The following is a 19,458-nucleotide window of genomic DNA, read 5'->3' on the forward strand; positions in this document are numbered from 1 at the left end:
CTGCCTTTTACAGCAGCCAAGTCCCACTACAGTAATAAAAAGACAAATATGGGAACCCTTGTGATTGGTTGAGATAAAAATTTCTTGGGAGCTGTGGAATTTATTCCTGCAAAAGACTGGACAGACCATGGAATGAATCTCTTACTCCATTAAGTCACACAACAAAAAACATCTATGGTGATGCCCATAAGGTCTTGATGAAACTGTTTTTAATTCAGTTTAGGAAGGAATAGGGAGTGTATCCTACTCTTTGTTCATCCCACAAAAAACCCAATAGACGTCTAGAAGTAGGGACTCTCCCCCCAACCTATTACTATATGACTGAAAGATTGTTCAGCTTCCATGGGCAAGGCAGAAGGTGTGATATTCTGTGGTTGCCCATGAGAAATAGTCTCATAAGGAAAAAATATGTAGATCAATGACAGTGGTTTGGAGGTTTTTTGAGCCTCTTAGAGGATGGAAAAATTCTTGATGTAATTAAGATATTTCTCAGGATCTCTGTTACTGGTGGCAAATCTTCTGTCTGTCTTGCTGCAAACTGAAGTCTTGACCCTAGAAAGCCTCACAGATGTTTACAATAAGAGTTTATGACTGCAGCTATATGACTCTGTGATGCTGGCATTGGAAGAAGGCTTTTATGGCACAGCTTTCTGGTCCTAGTGTACAGGCATGACAGTAGTTATGAGGATCTTACCCAAGGAGTACAGTAAATACATAAGCAACTAGTGACAGGGAAATAAACCAACTAAAAAGCATGTATGTCTCATTTTAGAATCTTTTACATGCATTCTCACAACGTGTACAGAGTAGTACAGCTGCTATCAATCTGTCCTTCATATATCCATACAATCTGCATGTCCCAAAAGCCTTCAGCAATGACTTGCCTCCCTAGAGCCTCATCATCAAAGCCCAGCAAGGTTGATTTTAGCTCTTCATCTCTCTTAAATATATACCCATAGGAGAAATGTAATTTGCTGTGTGTCTTTGCAAGACTTTTTGTGATGAGTTATCGAGAATTGAGGTCATGCCAGTTCAGCCTGGCAGCTGAGTCCCTCTGCTTGGTTTTCTCCATAACCAATGTCTCCCTAGAAATCTTTGACTCAGATTTCTCGCCTGACTGTGTCGCACAGTCTTTCCCCTTTTTTCAGACCGATGGTTGTATTGGCTGTTGTTGCTTGTTGATCTTCTTCAGCATCATCTGCTTTCATTAGCATTTTTCAACAAAGGAATGAATCAGAATAAATCACAACTAATAGAAATATAGGAACAGATTATCATTTTGCAAAGCTGAACTCTCTCAAAGGAGATTAGAGATTTAAATTGAACAAATACAACTTCATAAATAAACTAAATTAAACATCATATAATTTTACTTTTGAAGCCAAGTAATTTTAATCCATGCTCAGCTTCTCAATATAAATATTTCCCAACTCAGTCTTATTCTTTGAAGCATTCTTATTCATATTTAAAAACCAAAAATGTGCCAAATTGAACCACAGTAGTGTATGCTGAATAAATGTAAAAGCTTGGGTATATTACATAATAATCTGGGAAGTTGGCAAGAGGAAGCGATTGCTTTTGTGAGTGTCCAAGTAGTAGTGTAAAAATGTTTTTCAGAACCTAATATTTCTCTCTAAAGCTATCTGACTGATGGCATGCCTGAAAAATCCTTTTCATAAATCACTTATGTATAGTTCAAAAGGAAGCAATAGATGATTAGAAATCTATATATTTCCTCAGGGAAGATTCATGCAGAAGCTCCGGTGGTGCAAGTATTACACAGATGGTCTGCATTTTGAACAAATTCTTGTTCATAGATGGAAGAAATGTTTCTACTGCATAACTAATTCTTAGAATTGGAAGCATTTAACACCCCAAATATGTTACCTTGTGATTGGAAATGCACTTTAACAATCATCTTATTAGACAAGAAAGAACCTTTTTAAAAAATATGTGGTAATAAGGATCAAGAATATCTTGTTAAGTGTTTCGAATAGTGTTCACAAAGCTGAAATACAATCTTAGTCCACCCTGTGTTCAGTCTAAAACGCATGATCAAAAGCCATTCTCCAGTAATAGACTTAAATGCAGTTCTTTCTTCCATGTTCATGAAATTGTTACGTACAGGTTGCAGAACTGACCTGTCCAATGGCTTCAGTGGCTGAAAGTAGTTGATAGTGGTTTTCAAAAATACTTAATTTCCAAGTAAATCAGATTTAAGATTACAAAGAACTTTTTTTTTGTCTAGTATCTTGAAGATCAAACAAAACAAGGGTAGTGAAACAAATTTCGGCAGGTTTTTTTCTGGTTTTAGTGTTAACCCATTTATTTATGTTGTAACAGAGCAATTCCTTTCCAACAGTAGAAAAAAATCTTATACGTAAGATTTCTTTTCGTATTAAAGTCACTAATATCGAGAGTTTTAGTAAAATCATCATTTTATTGCCACACTTAGATTTTTGTGGTAATAGCTGAATATAAGTTTTCCCAATATTTGAATTGAGGATTCACTGTGTGTAGTAACAATAGAGTAGAGCTTGCTAATTCTCTTCAGTGATTCAGAAGCATCATAGGTTAATGAGTATTGTGGGAAAAACGCAGAGTTAAGAAATGCTTGATGCACACTGACGTTTTTAGTTTGGCTAATGAAGATAGCTTTGTTCTGACTGTTGAGGACCAAACTCTGCAGCAGCCCTGATGGCAGAGACCCCCTGTTAGACATGCAGCCGTCAGAGTCCGAGGACTTTTTTGCTGTATATTTAAACTGCTGTGCCAAATGATGTGAGCAAGAGCACCACAAGGACGCTCTGACTCATGCAGGCTGTATCTACAGTGAAGGTCTTGCTGGCAATAAAGCTGTTCGCAATCTGGTTTTCGCAAGTACTGCTGAAGGGAGGTGCGGGCCCCAGTAGGAGGAGAGGTGCCATAGGCAGGGCAGTGCTCGCGGTCATCTTGAAAGCCCAGCGGGACGGGATGTGAGACCGTGAGTTACCGAATTTCTTCTTCAACTGAAATGCAGAGCAGCCATCAACAGCAAGTGGAAATGAAGGCTGGTTTTGTTTGTTCGGTCTTCCTTCACAAACGGGAGTTCTGGACAGGTCTCCTGGCTAGGAATTTTATCACATGGCAACCAAAAAATATGGTCCTGTCAGTTTCTAAATGCGTACAGTTTCATCTGAAATCGAAGACAATTGCTAGTTGTCAAATTAAATGTGCAGCCAGCGTATTTATTTGTTTGGTATAAAGTAAGATTTGTGATGACGGTGTGAACGTTGCCACATTAGTACTTCTCTACATTTTCAGGGTGTCCGTAAGTATGTTTGCAGTGATGATGAGACAATAGGAGGGGTAATTTCATTAGTAGAATGCAGCAAGAGAGTAATTCAAGAACTAGATGAAGACATTTTACAAGTGAAATTTTAGAACTATCAGTAATGCACCAGTACTTGTCCCTAAATGATACATTGTTGACAGGCATATGCTCTTCAGGGTGGGAACCATGGGAGAGGTCAGGTACAATCGCATATATTTAAAAAACATTAAATGAAAATTATTAGTGTTTTCTGCAAATAGTAGTTACTAGATTTTGACAATTTTTGCAAAGCCTGATGCAAAAAATTTGGCATAATAGCTTTGGTATTTTTTGGTAGTACATCTGCCTGCAGAGAAAGAAACATAAAAGCATAATTTAATGCAATTTTTCAAAACAATATATTGACTCTTCTCCTGTGGATTGTAACAGTTCTCTTGCCACTGAACTCTTGGATGCTTTCCCATCTTTATGAATATACATGTTATTTTGGACATGGTTAGATTCTATCCTTCATCTCAACTATCTGTTAATTGCAACAACTGATTTTTATGTATTCAGATCTTCTAAGCATATTGCTTACAATTTTAAGAGACTGATAACAAAATCTCCTATTTTTAATAGATAAAATACAATCTGACCTTTAGTGGTTTAGCCACCATTACACATAACCAGTATATTAATCTCTTAAATACTGATACTTTTCAAATAGCATGGGTTTTTGATAGTTTGGTAAGGATTTGATATCTGAATAATCAAGGCATGGAGAGCATATGACTTCCTAGCATTCAGGCTAAAATCTTATTTGGTCTAAAACATTAAATGTTCTCTTACGCACAAGATACTAAAATTTTTATTAAAATCTGCATGCATGAATCATTCACAGTAACACAAGGTAATGTATTTGGTTGCAACTCAAACAAAATAACCTCATTCCAGCAAATGTTTCTAATCAAGAGCCAGTAGTCTGGTATGATGCTGCAGAAGCGTTTGCTACTGTAGTGCAAAGAATATTTTTAACTGTGTGTTGTCAGGAGTTAGTGAGGTTACTGTAGTAAATCTAACAAAACAGAGCTTGACAAGTGCAGCAGTTCATGCTGTATACCATTCTCTGCAAAGGAACTGGCAAGCATGGTGTTAAGTGAGATTGCCTGGTGCCCTTTACTGGGATGCATTAGAAACAGCAGAACTGAATTTTAGGATTAATGTCAGATATTGGTTGTGCTGGTAGAAATGCCTGTAACTTCTGATGTTATGACTAAGAATTGTCATCAGTAGATTTCTCTAGAGAGAAATATTTAATAGCAGTCCTCAAGGGGCTATGTAATTTGCCCTGCTTGCTGTCTAGGGAAAATGTTTCCAAAGCTGTATAAAAGTGGAAGTCCTAAATATAAGCTGAGTCAGTGTGTTTTTCTTAAAAGATCCCATTAACCTTGTGTCCTCCCCAAAACATCCTCTGGTTCTGAGATACATTATATTAGATTTTGAAAAGTAGTATATGCTACACATGGGTAGATATCGTTGACATTAATTGGCAGTATCCTACATAGTAATTAGGATCATGACCAGTAAAATACTCAGAGGTTAAGGAAAAAAAAAGTACCTGAATTAATTAGAATTGCTTATTTTTATATGATTTTTTATTAGGTCTATTTAAAGCATTCCAGCCTTTTTTTTTCCTGTATATACAACTATTTTATATACTAACTGTTTGTTATGGGATGTTTTTTCAATGACGTCTCTTTTACAGAGTTTTAACCTAAATTATTTCTTTCTAGTGGAGCTACACTCGATGAGACAGCCCACATATATATGCATCACATGCATAATGGCTAAAATAGCCAAAATAATTCTGAGTGGAAAATTTGCAGGTTGTCCGTAAAAAATCTATATTGAAGAAACTGGATGAAGAGAGGGAGAAATAACTTGGTCTGTATTTTAGGCATATCGCTAGACTAAAGAGAAATAACTTTTTTGGTTGACACAGCTCTATTTCATTTTACTCTGTTGTAATGTTTTTCTCAGTTAATAGATGGAATAGACTTTTGTTGCAGAATTCTCATAATAATTATTTTATTAAAGTCTGTAAAGTGACTGGTTTTTGAATGAGTGGTGCTTGCATATTTGAATATTGTTACAAACCCCACTATGCTGTTTTTGAGAAGCATAATTTCAGTGTGTGACACATGCAGTCTATATAGCAAATAAATACTGCCTGTAAATACATATCAAGAAATATGAAAAGGCAGGCTCATATGGGGCCAAGAACACAGCAAAGACCATGGAGTATAGGATGTGAAGACAGGATAAAACAGAGAACCACCAGACTTCAGAGTATTAAGAGAGGGAATGGCAGGTGAAGTGATTGCTACCTGTTGAAATAAATAGAGCTTACATCTTGAGAGGCATTTGGAATTATTAGAAGTTTTTGTTTTATTGTACACTTTGTTTCAGGTACTGAAGGACTCCTTAGTCTCCCTTTTCCTTTTAAAGCAGTTGTTTGAAACTTTTTTGTAAAATAGAACTGTGATAAATAATTTAGATGTGTGCTTATAGGTATGGCTTCTTTGCATCTGAAGATGTTCCAAAGCCCTACATACCATTTGAAACCAATCCAAGCCTTTTCTGTATCTGCTCTTGGCTTTTTCCTTTTTCTGAATATTTTGAGATATGGAGAATTTTCCTAGTAAATAGAAAAATTTCTAGTTATTTTTAAAACATACATAAGTTGGCTATGAGATACCGCTTTTACATAAGTTGGCTATCAGATACCGCTTTTACAGTTATTACTTTTTAATAATATTTTCTGGAGAAAACAGTGTAACTACCACATGCATTTCTGCAATGGAAGAAAAACTGTGGAAAGCAAAACAAGCAAATTGTAATGGACTATTAGTCAGTTCATTCTCCAGATGGGACATTTGATTTCATGCAAATTCAGGACTGTAGTCTATATAAAGTATGTGGTTATAATACATCTATTATGTTGTTCATTTTTTAAATGTGCAAACAACTTTAATATAATCTAAAAGCTTTATGTGGTTTTTTTAATACTTTGAAATGGCGTTACTTTTCTTCCTTCTTTTCATTTGAATGTTTAGCAGTGATGCCTGTCTGGACAGGTATATGCTTTCAGAAGACCATTCTCATTTGTCTTTATCACTTGGTCCATGAAACAGAGAACCTATTTGCGATTTATGATTATCTCTTTTGGTCCCTCTTGGTTTCGTGCTAAGAATATAGTCTATTAGAGAGGTAGCAGATGAATCTTTTTTCTTTTCTGTGACCTTAAATTTATTTATGTTCTGTGGAAAAACCCTGGGCTGCTTCAGTTAAATCAGACAAATCTTATCGTGAGTTCAAGCGATGTGGTAATATATATTCCTCCAATGTTGCATTTAATCTCATGGTTTTTTGGGGGGAGGGGGGTTTGTTTTGTTTGTTTGTTTGTTTGTTTTTAAATTCTCTCTCCTTATGTTTGTGAAGATTTAACTAGAAATTGAATTTAAAAATATGGAATAATTGTCAGAATTGAAGTTAAAGGTACTTGTTTTGTATGGCCAGTAGATGACGGAGGAAAGGGAAGACCTAGAGTATGAGTTGGAGACATGATTGGGTATTCTAGAAAGCTAATTTTTTAAAAATTTTTTTTTTTAGAAGTACATATTTATGTAAGCAGGCTACTTTTGAAAATGACCTGAAGAAGCATGTACAAATACAGACTATAGCTTATGACAGTTTGAGCACAAGGCATTAGATCATTTATAAGTTAACATCAAATTTGGTAATACCTTATGTATCTTGGTATGTGTTGCTGAAGCCATACTTCCTCTTTTTTGGAAGGTCACAGAATCATGATTCCTCTTTGACTTTAATCATTCCAGTATAATAGGTTTTGACTCAGCTGTCGGACATGATGAGGATTAAAGCTTAGTATTTGAAAATAAACATCTTGGGCCAGCTAACCTTAAAACTGTTGAGCTCTCTGTCTGCCAGGAGATGTGCTGTTCTAAACCCTGCCAGACCATGGGTGAGTACGTTGGGTTAGACCCTGCGAAAGACACGCTAGATTTCATCAACAACTTTACAGCATTTTTTCTCTCTTGAACACTCAGTTTTGCACTCTTAACTTTCCGAGAACATTTTTGTATGTGTGTGTGTACACACCGTGTGTATATATATATATTTATATATATGTATAAAAGTTGTTGGGGTTTTTTTTCCTGAAGGAATATTTACTGAATTACCCGAGCAGTTTTGTATTGTGAATGGTTTAGTGGAAGTTAAACATTAACTAGATAAAACATAATGAATTATTAAGTAAAAACTTTGTTAGCAACAATGGCAAAGTGGTATAAGTCTATCAGGTCCCATTATTGTGCCCTTTTTTTTGAGAGAAAGGAGTGAAGTTATAAACAGCAGCATTTCTCCTATACTGGCTTCAGTGCTGTCACCTGAACATATTTTAAGGACTATGAAGGAGTCATGTGTTGTGTACTAAATCTGCAGTTGTTCTTAAATGTATATTTGTATGCAAGTCTGTATTTGTGCTGGAGTGTTTGTCAAGGTAGCCATGGAACTACTCTGTCTGCAAAGGTTGAGATTTTTTTTTTTTCATGCAAACCTTTTGACAGGTTTTCTAGTGAAGAACATATGCATGAAAATATAATAGTAAATAGTCGTGCAGTTTTTTGTAGCAGTTTAAAAGACTGAAAAAAAATGGCTTTGAGAGAAGAGATTCATTTTCTTAAGGATACTTTAAAAGGTATTGGCAGTTTCTTCTCTCATTTCAGTCTTTGTCCTCCCGTTCTGACAGCTGCTGCTCAGCATTTTTCTTCTGCTGCTTAGTCTTGATAAGCAGTGGTGTTTTGTTTTTTTTGTTGTTGTTGTTGTTGGTGGTTTTTATTCCTGTTGGGCTTGAGCTGTAACCAGTTGGTACTTACGAATATCATTAAGCCTGGTGGGGGAAGAAGCGGGTAATGCAGTGTATTTTGTTGGAGCTCTGATCTTATTGTAGATTTTTCACAAGACTCATGTCAGCTATATCCTCAGTGAAGGGGTAAAAGGCTAATTAGGCAAATACATCATTCATTAGGGGTGGGTAAACCTGTCTGGAAAATTTAAACAAGATAACAAAGAGTGCTCCAAACTGAAGCTAAGCCAAAGTCTTCTACATTGAAACCAAATCTAAAGGAGCTGTTCTGCTTATATTAACTTTCTGAAGCTCCATCCAGATTTTACCTATTGATATTCATATTGTCATCTTTCAACTCATGTGAGAAGCAGTAACAACATTTTAATAGTAGTTCTATTTCTTTTGTATCTTTTATCTGTGGTTTATTCCCAATGTGTTAGGTGGTAGCTGACATGACAGAACTGTTGCTTCTTATAAAAATGTGGCTAAACAAATTGTTTTATAAGCAAAGCAATTTCTGAAATCAGGCTACCTACAAATCTTGTGCCGTGTCCCTAAATTCTTATTCCACGATGTCCCCATTCCATTGCAGATGACGTTGTGTGCTTCCCCTGTACTCTTTTGCATTTGATCTCTATCTCGGTCTCTAAGCCACCCTCATGATACCCACATCTCACTGTGGTACGTGCCCGACTTCCTTTCCCTTCTCCTCTCCCTGTGCAAGACCGTCACCTTTCCCTTCTCACCCCTCTTGACTGCTGACAGGATCAATGGTTACCTCTGCTATTGAAGATGTGTAAGCACTGACCATGTGGTAAGCTAAGAACTGCTAAGTTACAACTTTTCCATCAGTATCTGTGCTGATGAGGTTTCTTCCTTCTCATCAGACCCAGAGAGATATTCAAATATTCAGGAAAGCTGTAGGACCTAAGTACTTGTGAATTATCTCTCCTCCATCAAATTGGTTGTAATGGGCAAGTGAATTAAAAGTTTGTCAGGGGAGATGGAGATAGGCAGCATTCCGAAAGCCTCATTTCCTGGGGAGAGCATGCTAAACTTCAAGGAAAAGTATTTTGATAAAATTATGGAGAAGGAAACTGGTTTTGTGAGCATAACCTCTAATTTTTCCAGTGTATTAATAATAAAAACTGCAAGAAAACCAAGCATCTTCTACAATAAAATAGTCAGGACTGTATTTCAGAAGATCTACTTGTATTAATACAAACATTCTATACTTTATTGTAGTGTGTTAAATACAGAAATGTGTAATGCTTTCAGATACATATTCATACCATGTATGTTACAATTCACCTGTTAAAAATGGGAAATATCCCAAAGTACAGTAGTTACACTAAGCCAAAAATAATTTAATTTAATTGCACAGTTACTTCTGTTGTTATAGTATCAGTGAATAAAGTAATTATTTATGAAACATTTTTGCAGCAGATGACCAAAATGTTTTCTTGCTCAATACCATTCATTGGATTAGGAAAATGGATTACAACTGTGAGTAATGAGTTCTTAAAGCCCCCGAATGATGTGATTTCTGTAAATGTCTGCTTGATGTTATTAACCTTAAGCATTCTGAGAAATAACTGACTCTGCAAGATTTGCCTTTACCTAATATTTTGTACTGAATTTACTCTGTGTGTTTATTCATATACATGTTGAGATCTAACTGGAAGTCACTTAAATGAATATGCTTGGTTTTGTAAAAGATATAGGAACTAAAGAATTTCTATACTTGAGCAGATTACAAATCTGCTTAGACCTGTGTTTACATGGTCCTATTCATCCAGTGAAGAGTGATCTTATAAAATAATAGCATGAGAAATGAAAAGATTGTGTGTTTGAATGAGAGCATTACTTAATATAATCCTTATCTTATGTTTTCTTGCCAACACCACCACTATTTAAGATTTTTGCCTGTAGTGATCTCTTACTCAGTGGAAGTTTAGCTCTGAAATCAGGGTGCAGCTGCCGTTACGAAGCCTTTGAATTAAGTCTCAGTGCTAGTCACTGGAGTGCTGTATTCTTTTCCAATGAACCTGTGGAGACTTCACCGCAGAACTAGTCCAGGAAAATTTACTTATTTCAATTTTATTTGTCTAAAATAGCAAATATGCCAGCAATAATGATGAGTGAGATGTAGTACTGCCCCCACCTCCCATGCCCTAGAAGGTTGGAAACTTTTTTCTCAGATCTGAAATGATAAATTACAGCTTCAGTATTAGTCCAACTGGAAAACCAATCACGTAGGTGTAAGTTCTCTGGCTGGGTGTCTGTTTTAAGGCACATGGTGAAAAATATGCCATCCGGCAATGGGAAAGCGAAGCCTTAAGTATGGGGTTGGTAATTAAGTTTAACTATGACAGTTCTGGGAAATTGTTTTAGGGGGTAAATGATCTGCAGTACCATCAAGCAGGGTATATAATTATAACTCTCTTATACACCTTTCTAGTTTGGTGTCTGTTCCCTTCAGAATGCTTTTGCTGAATAGATGAACAACATTGCACTGAAAATAAGCCTTCAGGGGCTGGCTTGTAACTGTGTGTTGGCTTCAGCGGGCTAACTCACAAAACTGGTGTTGGGAAAGCTTGCTATGTGTATCCTGCTTTTAGACCAGCCTGCTACTGCTGTGTTGATTTGTTGGTGGTTTTGGTTCCAGTGTCTCACAGAGTAAGGTCAGACATGGGCAGCTTGGCTTGGAATGAAGACTCATATTTTCTGTGTGCTTAATATCTCCCTTGACTCTCTAAATGGAAGGCTGCAACTTTAACTGCCAGAGAGCAGAAAAAGAAAACATCAGTGCGCTAGCATCTTCCTCTTCTCTGAAACCCACTGTCTGTATCAACTACATTACACCCACAGATAAAACAATTATGTAGAAAAAATAAACAGTATGAATGAATGACAATGTGAGGAAGACAAACTCCTGTGTCATCTAGGCTACTGCAACGTTTTCAGAAAATTTCTTCTGGACTTCTGTGAAGCAGGTCATCAGGTAATTCAAAGCAAAAATGGGCATTTGACAGCAACGTAAGAGGTGCGGATGATGGACGGGCTTCCCCCTCCCCCAGACATATGGAGTAAAGGGGTTGCCGTTGAGATGAGTGCTGCAGCGACAGAAGCCTCCTAGCTACCTTGTTGTCTCATCCCTTCGTTCCTGCCACTTACAGCAGCTGTGTGGCAGCCATCAAAATTATTATACTTTTGCTTCAAGGTCTACCAAACGTTTCTCTTGAGAGACCTTGTCCTAAGGAAAAAACCCATCCCCATTTGCAGACTTCTATTTCTGACTCCTGAAGTTTGCTTTTGGCCTAGATTAATTTCTAGTCTTTGTTGTCCTACTAGTCAGATATTCTTCTTTGTGCAGCTGAATGGGAAAGAACGGGAAGGAGTCTTTAAGTAACTTCCTGGATTTGCATGAGAAACCTAAATGAAGGGAAATATGCTCTTTCTGATGTTTTATGCAACAGCTGTACTAAAATCAGCATAGGGTGAGAAATGGATGTCCTACTTCTGGTTATCGATGTCCTCAGTAACGTTGTTCTATTTGTGCCCTTTTTTCATGGTTCCATTTTGCGGTGTGTGTTTGAAAGGTTTCAACTCCTGACAAGACAATGTATTATTTTCTTCCAAATTTCAGCCTCAATTACCTGGTGGTAATGGAATTAATAACAACAGAGTTCTACAATTTTTTAGGATCTTTTATCTGATGATTTATTACACAGACTGAAAATATACAGTGAAGTCCATGCAGATTTTATGTAAAGAAAGAGACTGAACTGAACAGATAAGATTTTATTGGAATGTCGTCAGACTGGGTTTAAATTCTGTACTTTTCTGATTGAAAAATAGAAGTCAACGTAGCAGGAAGAAAGATAGTGAAGAGAAGTAAAATGGTGACCTGCCTTCTCACGAAAAGCTATTGAATTGCTGCGGTTTATGGTACAATATTTTTAAAGTATTCAGAAATAGAACTGTTTGCCAGATCAGTATGATTGATTTGGAATTACTGACCTTTCCCTCATAAAGACTATCTGTTGTCTATGCAAGCTTATTGGTGGAACATTTTTGCAAAGACTGGCATAATTTATGAGGGTTTATAGAGGTTTCGGTCTTTAGAACTTTTTTCTCCTGAGTGATTTCTGTTCTCTTCTTAAATGGTTTCTAAAGATACCTCAAGTGAGGGATTCCTGACAGAGAACTAGCAGCTAGTGTAACTTTTTACTGCGGTTACTTTTGTGCACCTATGGATGTATAATGACACATTTGAGTAGGTGGTTTAACGCTTGTCGTTTGTTTCTTTTGGGTTCTAAATGCAATAGTCTTGTTTTGGCCATGATTTCACACTTTGATTTTTCCAAAATTAGTTTATAGTTTTGTTTGTTTGGCTTTTTTGGTTTTTGAGCAGTATGAAAATCTCATCACAGAGTTCATGTAGGAGATAGAATCATAGAATGCTTTGGGTTGGAAGGGACGTTTAAAGATCATCTAGTCCAACCCCCCCAGCCATGGGCAGGGACATTTTTCAGTAGATCATGTTCCTCAAAGCCCCATCCAACCTGACTTTGAACACTTCCGGTGATGGGGCATCCACAGCTTCTCTGTGCAACTTGTTCCAGTGTCTCACCATCCTCACCGTAAAAACTTTCTTCCTTATGTCCGATCTAAACCTACTGTCTTTCAATTTAAAACCGCTGCCCCTTGTCTTGTCACTACAGGCCTTGGTAAAAAAATCTGTCTCCATCTTTCTTATAAGAACCCGTTATATATTGAAAGACCACAATAAAGTCTTCCTGGAGCCAGAGTGTGCTACTTATTTGAAGTGCAGAAGCATTATTCACAGGAAAAAAAACAAACCACTTTTAATTTAAAAAGTGGATACAGTCTACATTACAGTGCAGGGGAGTGCAGGCATTGTGATGGTTTTTCATGCTGTACCAATCAGTATGTCCCATAGAGACACTGTAAATTACCAAAACATCGTGTGATGGAGAAGTGTATTAATCTATTTGATTATTCTTTCAGTAAATCTACCTCTTTGAACACTGGCCGCAATTCCTTGAAGTTATAGTGTCTATGGTTACGATTTCCTTGGAACAATAAACAACGGTGACTGAATGGCTTTTCCAGCCAGAAACAAGATATATTATTGTGCATTCATTTTCTTGTTGGTAAGGCTGTTTCAAAGAAAGATCGAAACTCAATACTTATGTTAAAGTTGCAAAAATAGAAATAAAAGGTATGTTTTATGTTTCTTCCTATAAGAACTATGCTCTCAATGGCAAACACATGGAATATGTGTCCCCTACATATAGGAGTTGAGGTATCAGTTTCTTAATTGAAAATATAAATGAAGCTCAAATGGGATGTGGGTTGTGAATTGTAGAAGACCAGTTTGAGGTTTGTGTGCACTCAGGCATGGTAAGTCTTGCTGTTCCAGCCTTATTACATAAAGAATGTCTAAGCTGTTGTGGAAGCTTAGTACAATCTAAACTGGATGAACAGGATGTAGTAAACAGATTACAGCAATGTTTATTGGTAATTCGTTCTGATGTGGGGTGTAAAGGAACCATTAAGTGGTGTATAAATAGGGTAAAATGAATAGGTGCTGTGCAGGGTTGAACAGTTTTCAAGTTAACTGAGCAATAACTCCAGAGATTTCTCTAAGGAGAAAAAAAAAAAAAGAGTCAGCTTTGCTTAAGTAAGATTGAGATAAATATGCTTTCAGTTTGGAAGGTATGTTTTCAGCAGGAAGGATTAAGTGGACTTGGCAGTTCCTTTGAGCTTGACATTGATATTGTAATGAGCTTTAAATAGTTGATTCCCAACACCTCCTGCTCCCTTTGCCCATGAGGTCAGCCCCAGGGTCAAACTGAATCCCAGGAGGCTGGCTTCTCAGACCCTGAGGGACATGTCCCCAGGTAACACTCAGTCTTGAAAATCTGTCAGTTCATCATGACTCACTTGAAGTGCTACTAGCTGAAGAGAAAGCACAGATTACACCATTACCATCTGTTAGAAGCCTCCTGCTCCCTCATGGCTGAGGCTTTGGTGTGTGAAGATGTGGATCAGGTTAGCAGGAAAGATGACATAGCAGAAGAGGATGGTGAGAAGATCTGCTTATGCTTGGCGTGAAAAGCAGGTGACCAGACCACACAGTCCCTGCGCCATTTCGGTGACCTCCCATTTCATCACTTTTCTGTAACAGTATAATTTCTTAACAGCAAGTGCAACTTTCTCCTTATATATTTGCACCGTTTCTTTCCAGAGCACCCAAAATAATTTAAATTTCTGCAGTAAGAGTGTGGTGGGTTACATTCTTTTTGTTTGAGAAAAGCCAACTGACTGCTTGAAGAACATAGAGGCAGAACTGGACTGGTACCTACAATATTTGAAAATAGATCAAAAAAAATCATCATGCTTGTCACACTTCAAGGACATACAAGACCTTGACACTTCTGCAGTGAGATCATTGTGTCTGACATGTTTGCAGAGTTTTGTCAAGAAGGTAGGCAGAATCAACCAAAAAGAGAAATACAATGGAAATATTTAAAACCAAATAAAGTAAATGCAAAATCATTCAAGTTAATGTAGAGAACAAACCTAAATGAAAATAGCTATTCTCAAAAAACTTTGAGCTAAGCACGAACCAGGCATTTTTATTCTGAAACAAATCCAAATCATTGCTGTTATTCAGGAATAGTAATTCTGGAATAGTAAATTCAGATCATCTCCAGTGTGGTGAGAAGAGGAAGCTCTGAAGACCTGTGCTCCCAAGTTAAGGATCAGCAGGAACAGGTAGATATAACATATGGGGAAGTGCAAGAGTACTACAAGGAAATACCACTTCCCGGGATGCCTATTTGTCAAATAAATAATTGTGACCTTATTTCTCATCAGTTGTCAGGGAATAGATTGGTTTTGAAGTCTGAATTAATATGTTATTTCTAATAGCTAAGTGACCGTATGGTTAGAATGCTGTAACCCATTCATGATACAGATGAGAGATGGGATCATAAAGTCCATAGGAAGATTTTTACTACTGTGAGTAGCTTTGGAGTAGTTGGCTTTCAAAATGTCAACATTTTAAATGGGCCACTAGTAATACTTTTGCAACTATTTCATTGTTTAAGGAGAATCTTGTTCCAGGTCTGCAAAAAACCCCAAATAAGCAAACCTCCATTCCCCTCAATCTGGGAATCAAAGTGATCTGGAATACTGAATCTACTCCTTTATCCTAAGAGGACAACTTTCCTGGCTGACTGAGGCATTGGAGGGTTTGCACCACTTCTGTGACTGATTAGAACTAGAAATAGAAAAATTTCAAGCTTTGTGTCAATCATCTGTTTTGCAGCAATTTCATCCACACGTAGCAGCATCCGTTATTTTGTAGTTTTCCTTACATTGAGCCCAGCAGCATTTAAGGAGCCGTGCTTGCCAGAGCACTCTGCCCCCGTAAGCACCAAAGCACGTGCAGCTGCGCACGATGCCTGTCCTTCTGCTCCAGGAGGTGTGAAGCCGAGTGCCCCGAGGGAGGCAGGGGGAACACCTCGGAACTTTCATTCCTGGCTGGTGGGATGTTCTACCATCGTTCCCTGCATGTGAGAAGAGGAGCCTGCCCTCCTCTGCTTGTTTTCCGTCTTCTGTTGTGAGCAGGTCGGGGTGGGCTCAGAAAGGGCTCTGAAGTTACGGTGGAACATCCTGAGTTTTACTGTGATTTTGAAATTCTTATATTTGCTGAGACCAGTATAAAAGAAGTCAGTCTTAAAACTGGAACAAAGGAACTTTAAGTCAGTCTCTTTGGCACAACTCTCTGCAGGCTGTTCTTGCCAACGATTCCAGAGAGCATCTTTGCTGTTTTTAAATTTACAATAGAAACAATTTGTCAAGTTCAAGATTTTATGTAATTTACACAGAGGAGAATGTAGTTTATAAGGCTGACTGTAAAAGCAGTGTTCCTTACAGTTCCTAATACAGTATAACGAACAATAGCAAATGGTAGTAAATAGTTATTTGAAACCTACAACCAAAATTTCTGTGCTTTGTGTGTGTATGACAGAAGAGGTAGAAATGGTGTGACTTTGATATTTAATCTTTGTTTTTGATAGTTTGTCACACTAATTTTTTTTCAAGGATTACTTTTATTTTCCTGAAAAACACAGGTATGATATGATACCCAAAGAGCACCCAATATTTTTTTCAGCGAGAACTTCCAGATGGTGAAAACCATGATTTTTTCATACCAAGGTGGGAAATGACAGTTTCACCTTTGCTGTCTATTTTCTTCCTGGTAGTACAGAACAAGAAGAGCTAAATATGACAAAATTTGGGGTCTGTTTTTTAAACAGTGTAGGCACAAGTTCAGTGTTGGAAAAAAAAATCCGCTGTTAAATTGGCATGTATCAGTGATGAGTGATCTAGTTGCAGTTCTGCATTTCAGTTTTAACATCTACGCTTATTGTGTTGAATATGTTCTGAGTTTGCTGAGGGTGCAACAGAGAACAGTTTTGTTTTGTTTTTCTTCTAAATTGCAGGCAAATTACTGGACCAGAGCCTAAGTAAGAAATTCTGAATCCTCTGACAAGAACCAAAAGTTTGTCCCATGACCAATGTAACTACTTTTCAAGTCCTGTGTTAGGATTTTTTTTGGTGTTGTTTTAATAGAGATTATTTTTACCCAAACCCAATAGTTTGCAAAATAACATTTTTTTTTTGTCATGGGGTAAAAATAGCAGATTTTTTCAGCACATTTTTAATCTTTTTTTCCTCTGTACTAAAATGTTCTTTCAATGAAGAAAAATCCACCTCATTGCATCTTAGAATTGTGAGGAGGGTTCCTTCAGGCCATTTTAAGAGAATTTATGTCAGTTTGCCTCTGTGGAAGTGATACAGGCCTGTATGAACTGTCCTGAACTGCTTCTCATGTTGGGCTTTCAATTCAAAGACGGGAATATCTTTAGACATAGATTTTCCTGTTCAACACTCTGTTTTCTTATTTTTGTCCTTTTTGTGCACAAGATTAACTATAAAAAACATTAATATGGTTCACTGATGTTTGCAAAAGCTTTCCTTATCAGTCACACACTCAGAATTTATAGTTAAATTTAAAGATATTTACCAATGTTTTATACTTAAGTGTTCTTGGTAATGGTAAAGCTTCTACTTTTCAGTATTGCTTTCCATTGTACATGTTATAAGCTAAAGGTATCACTTGAATTTTATGATGTCTTAAGCTATTCTACCAGTCATTTTCACAATTGAACAAAACCAGAAAATGCTGTAAAAAAAGTGAAGTGAATTTTTGAGAATTGCTAGCTTGTACTTTTGTAATGTTTGTAAGTATTAAAATTTTTCTCTTTCTACTGGAGACAGATTTTTTTTCGATTTTAAAAATTAATTTAAAATAACATTGGTCAGCATTTTCTTTTCTATTTCTAAGTTTTACTAAGATGCTCAGGCAACTAATACAAATATGAATTAAATTTAGTCGGGGAGAATAAATAGGAGCAAAATAAACTATATTATTATTATTGACATACTGAATTTTTAGTCATTAATATGGAATGGTTGGATTCATGTTAATCTCAAATGTCAGCAAGAAATTATTATCTTCAGCATTTCTGAATTCCACCTGGTGAAGTGAAAATTAACTCAGTTGTTAAGAGTGCACTTACCAAAACCTTACTACCCACACTGTTTGTTCTGAAACTCAAAGCGAGTAGCAATCACTAGCAGAAGAGATTGGTGGGGTTTTTACAGATGCACAACGGTTTCTTATCTTCATACATGTACATTTTCCTAGAGTCAGTCTGAAATTGAAGAATGACTTTTCTTTGTACTGTTTCATACTTAGAAGAGGTCATGTTTTAATTCCATGTTAAGTATATATAGTTTAGGTTCTTCTGGACCAATAATATTCAAATTTTCAGGCTGCTGAGTGGCTTTCACCTTCCACTGAAGCAAATGATTTGATGTAATGTAAGATACTGGTGAGGAATGAAGACTAAATCTCTCCTTCTACTAATTTGCATTAATGTGTCACTGGGGCAGAATATTTTCCCCTGACCCATTATCTATTTCTTAGGTCACTTCTTGTAAACAAGAAATGGTTTGAAAAGTGGCTCTGGAGAAAGCATTCTGGGATTTTGGCATTTGTGGCATAGTGCTACCATGATAAAGTAGTGCTTTATGAAACATTTATAAAATTATGAAGTAATGCTTATATTGGTATATACTTTTTTAACCTGAGAGATTTTGTCATTTGGATAAGGGCAAATAATTTGTTTCTTTATTTTCCTGCTTCATCTTCTGAAAAATCTTTGGATATGTGTGTGTTTTAGTAGTCTGAAAGGAGAGTTCTGAAGGTTACATTTAGCTCCAGAAAATACTTTGCACTGATGGTGGTTACGCAAGCTCTTCTAGCTGCTCTTATCCTTCCAGGATGGCTTCTATATGGATTCAGATAAGCAGTTTGTGAAAATGGTGTAGTTGGGATCTATCTGGCCCTTGGTGCTCTGAGAAAAAAAGAGAAAATTTTCTGTTTTGATGACTTCCATTTAATGATTTCAGTGATGTGCCTGAATTTCAAGGAAATACAGTAATTTATTAAACAGCAATCATTCTGAATCTGTAAAATATAAAGGACCATAGTAGGGACACTGTGAGCCTTGTTTATATCTGATCTGGCAACTAAAGTACAAAATGTCCCAGTACTTCCGTGCAAAGACTGGTGAGAGCTTAAACAGTGTGTTTGAAGAAGCAGTTGCACTGCACTTGCTAAAGGGTAAGTAGCCATTAGGCTCCCTGATCAATTAAATATAAATATTTTAAATAGATCAGTTGCACCGCTCGAATAACTGCAAAACATACTTCTCTGGACATCATGTATGTTGAGATGTGTAATTACCAGTACTATAACCAGTTGTAAATTCTCTTTTGCTAAATGATTTATTAAAAAGTTTGGCTTAGTTTTTTATTCTGTGAGGTTTGGTTTGGGTTTTTTTTTTTTCTCATTACAAAGGTCAGGATTTCTTTCTTATAATGCAACTGGCACTTCATACCAAAACCAAAGCAGATGTCAAAAAATGCAGACTGACTTTTCTGTGTTCATTTAACTGAACAGACTACGTCATCGTTGAGTGAGTAGCTACTGTTTAAGTTTCTTAGGAGATGTTTGTTTGCAAGTTAGCATTACAGGGCTTATCAGCTTTGGAAGCTGCATGTC

General features: G+C 36.7%; 1 protein-coding gene across 21 annotated transcripts in view; it reads left to right on the forward strand.

The window, feature by feature from the left end:
• Nucleotides 1-19,458, forward strand: part of ATP2B2 (ATPase plasma membrane Ca2+ transporting 2) — a 440,214-nt gene that overhangs the window by 193,659 nt on the left and 227,097 nt on the right. The window contains exon 1 of one of the 21 annotated variants that reach the window (XM_069769740.1): nt 7,298-7,340. The exons of the other annotated variants lie outside the window; for them this stretch is intronic. The gene's annotated coding sequence lies outside the window, so the exon portion shown is untranslated. Of the gene's footprint in view, nt 1-7,297; nt 7,341-19,458 lie in introns of those variants that run through there. 21 annotated transcript variants of the gene reach the window in all.

Source organism: Haliaeetus albicilla, chromosome 24 (genome assembly GCF_947461875.1).
Source record: "Haliaeetus albicilla chromosome 24, bHalAlb1.1, whole genome shotgun sequence".
Lineage (NCBI taxonomy): Eukaryota > Metazoa > Chordata > Aves > Accipitriformes > Accipitridae > Haliaeetus > Haliaeetus albicilla.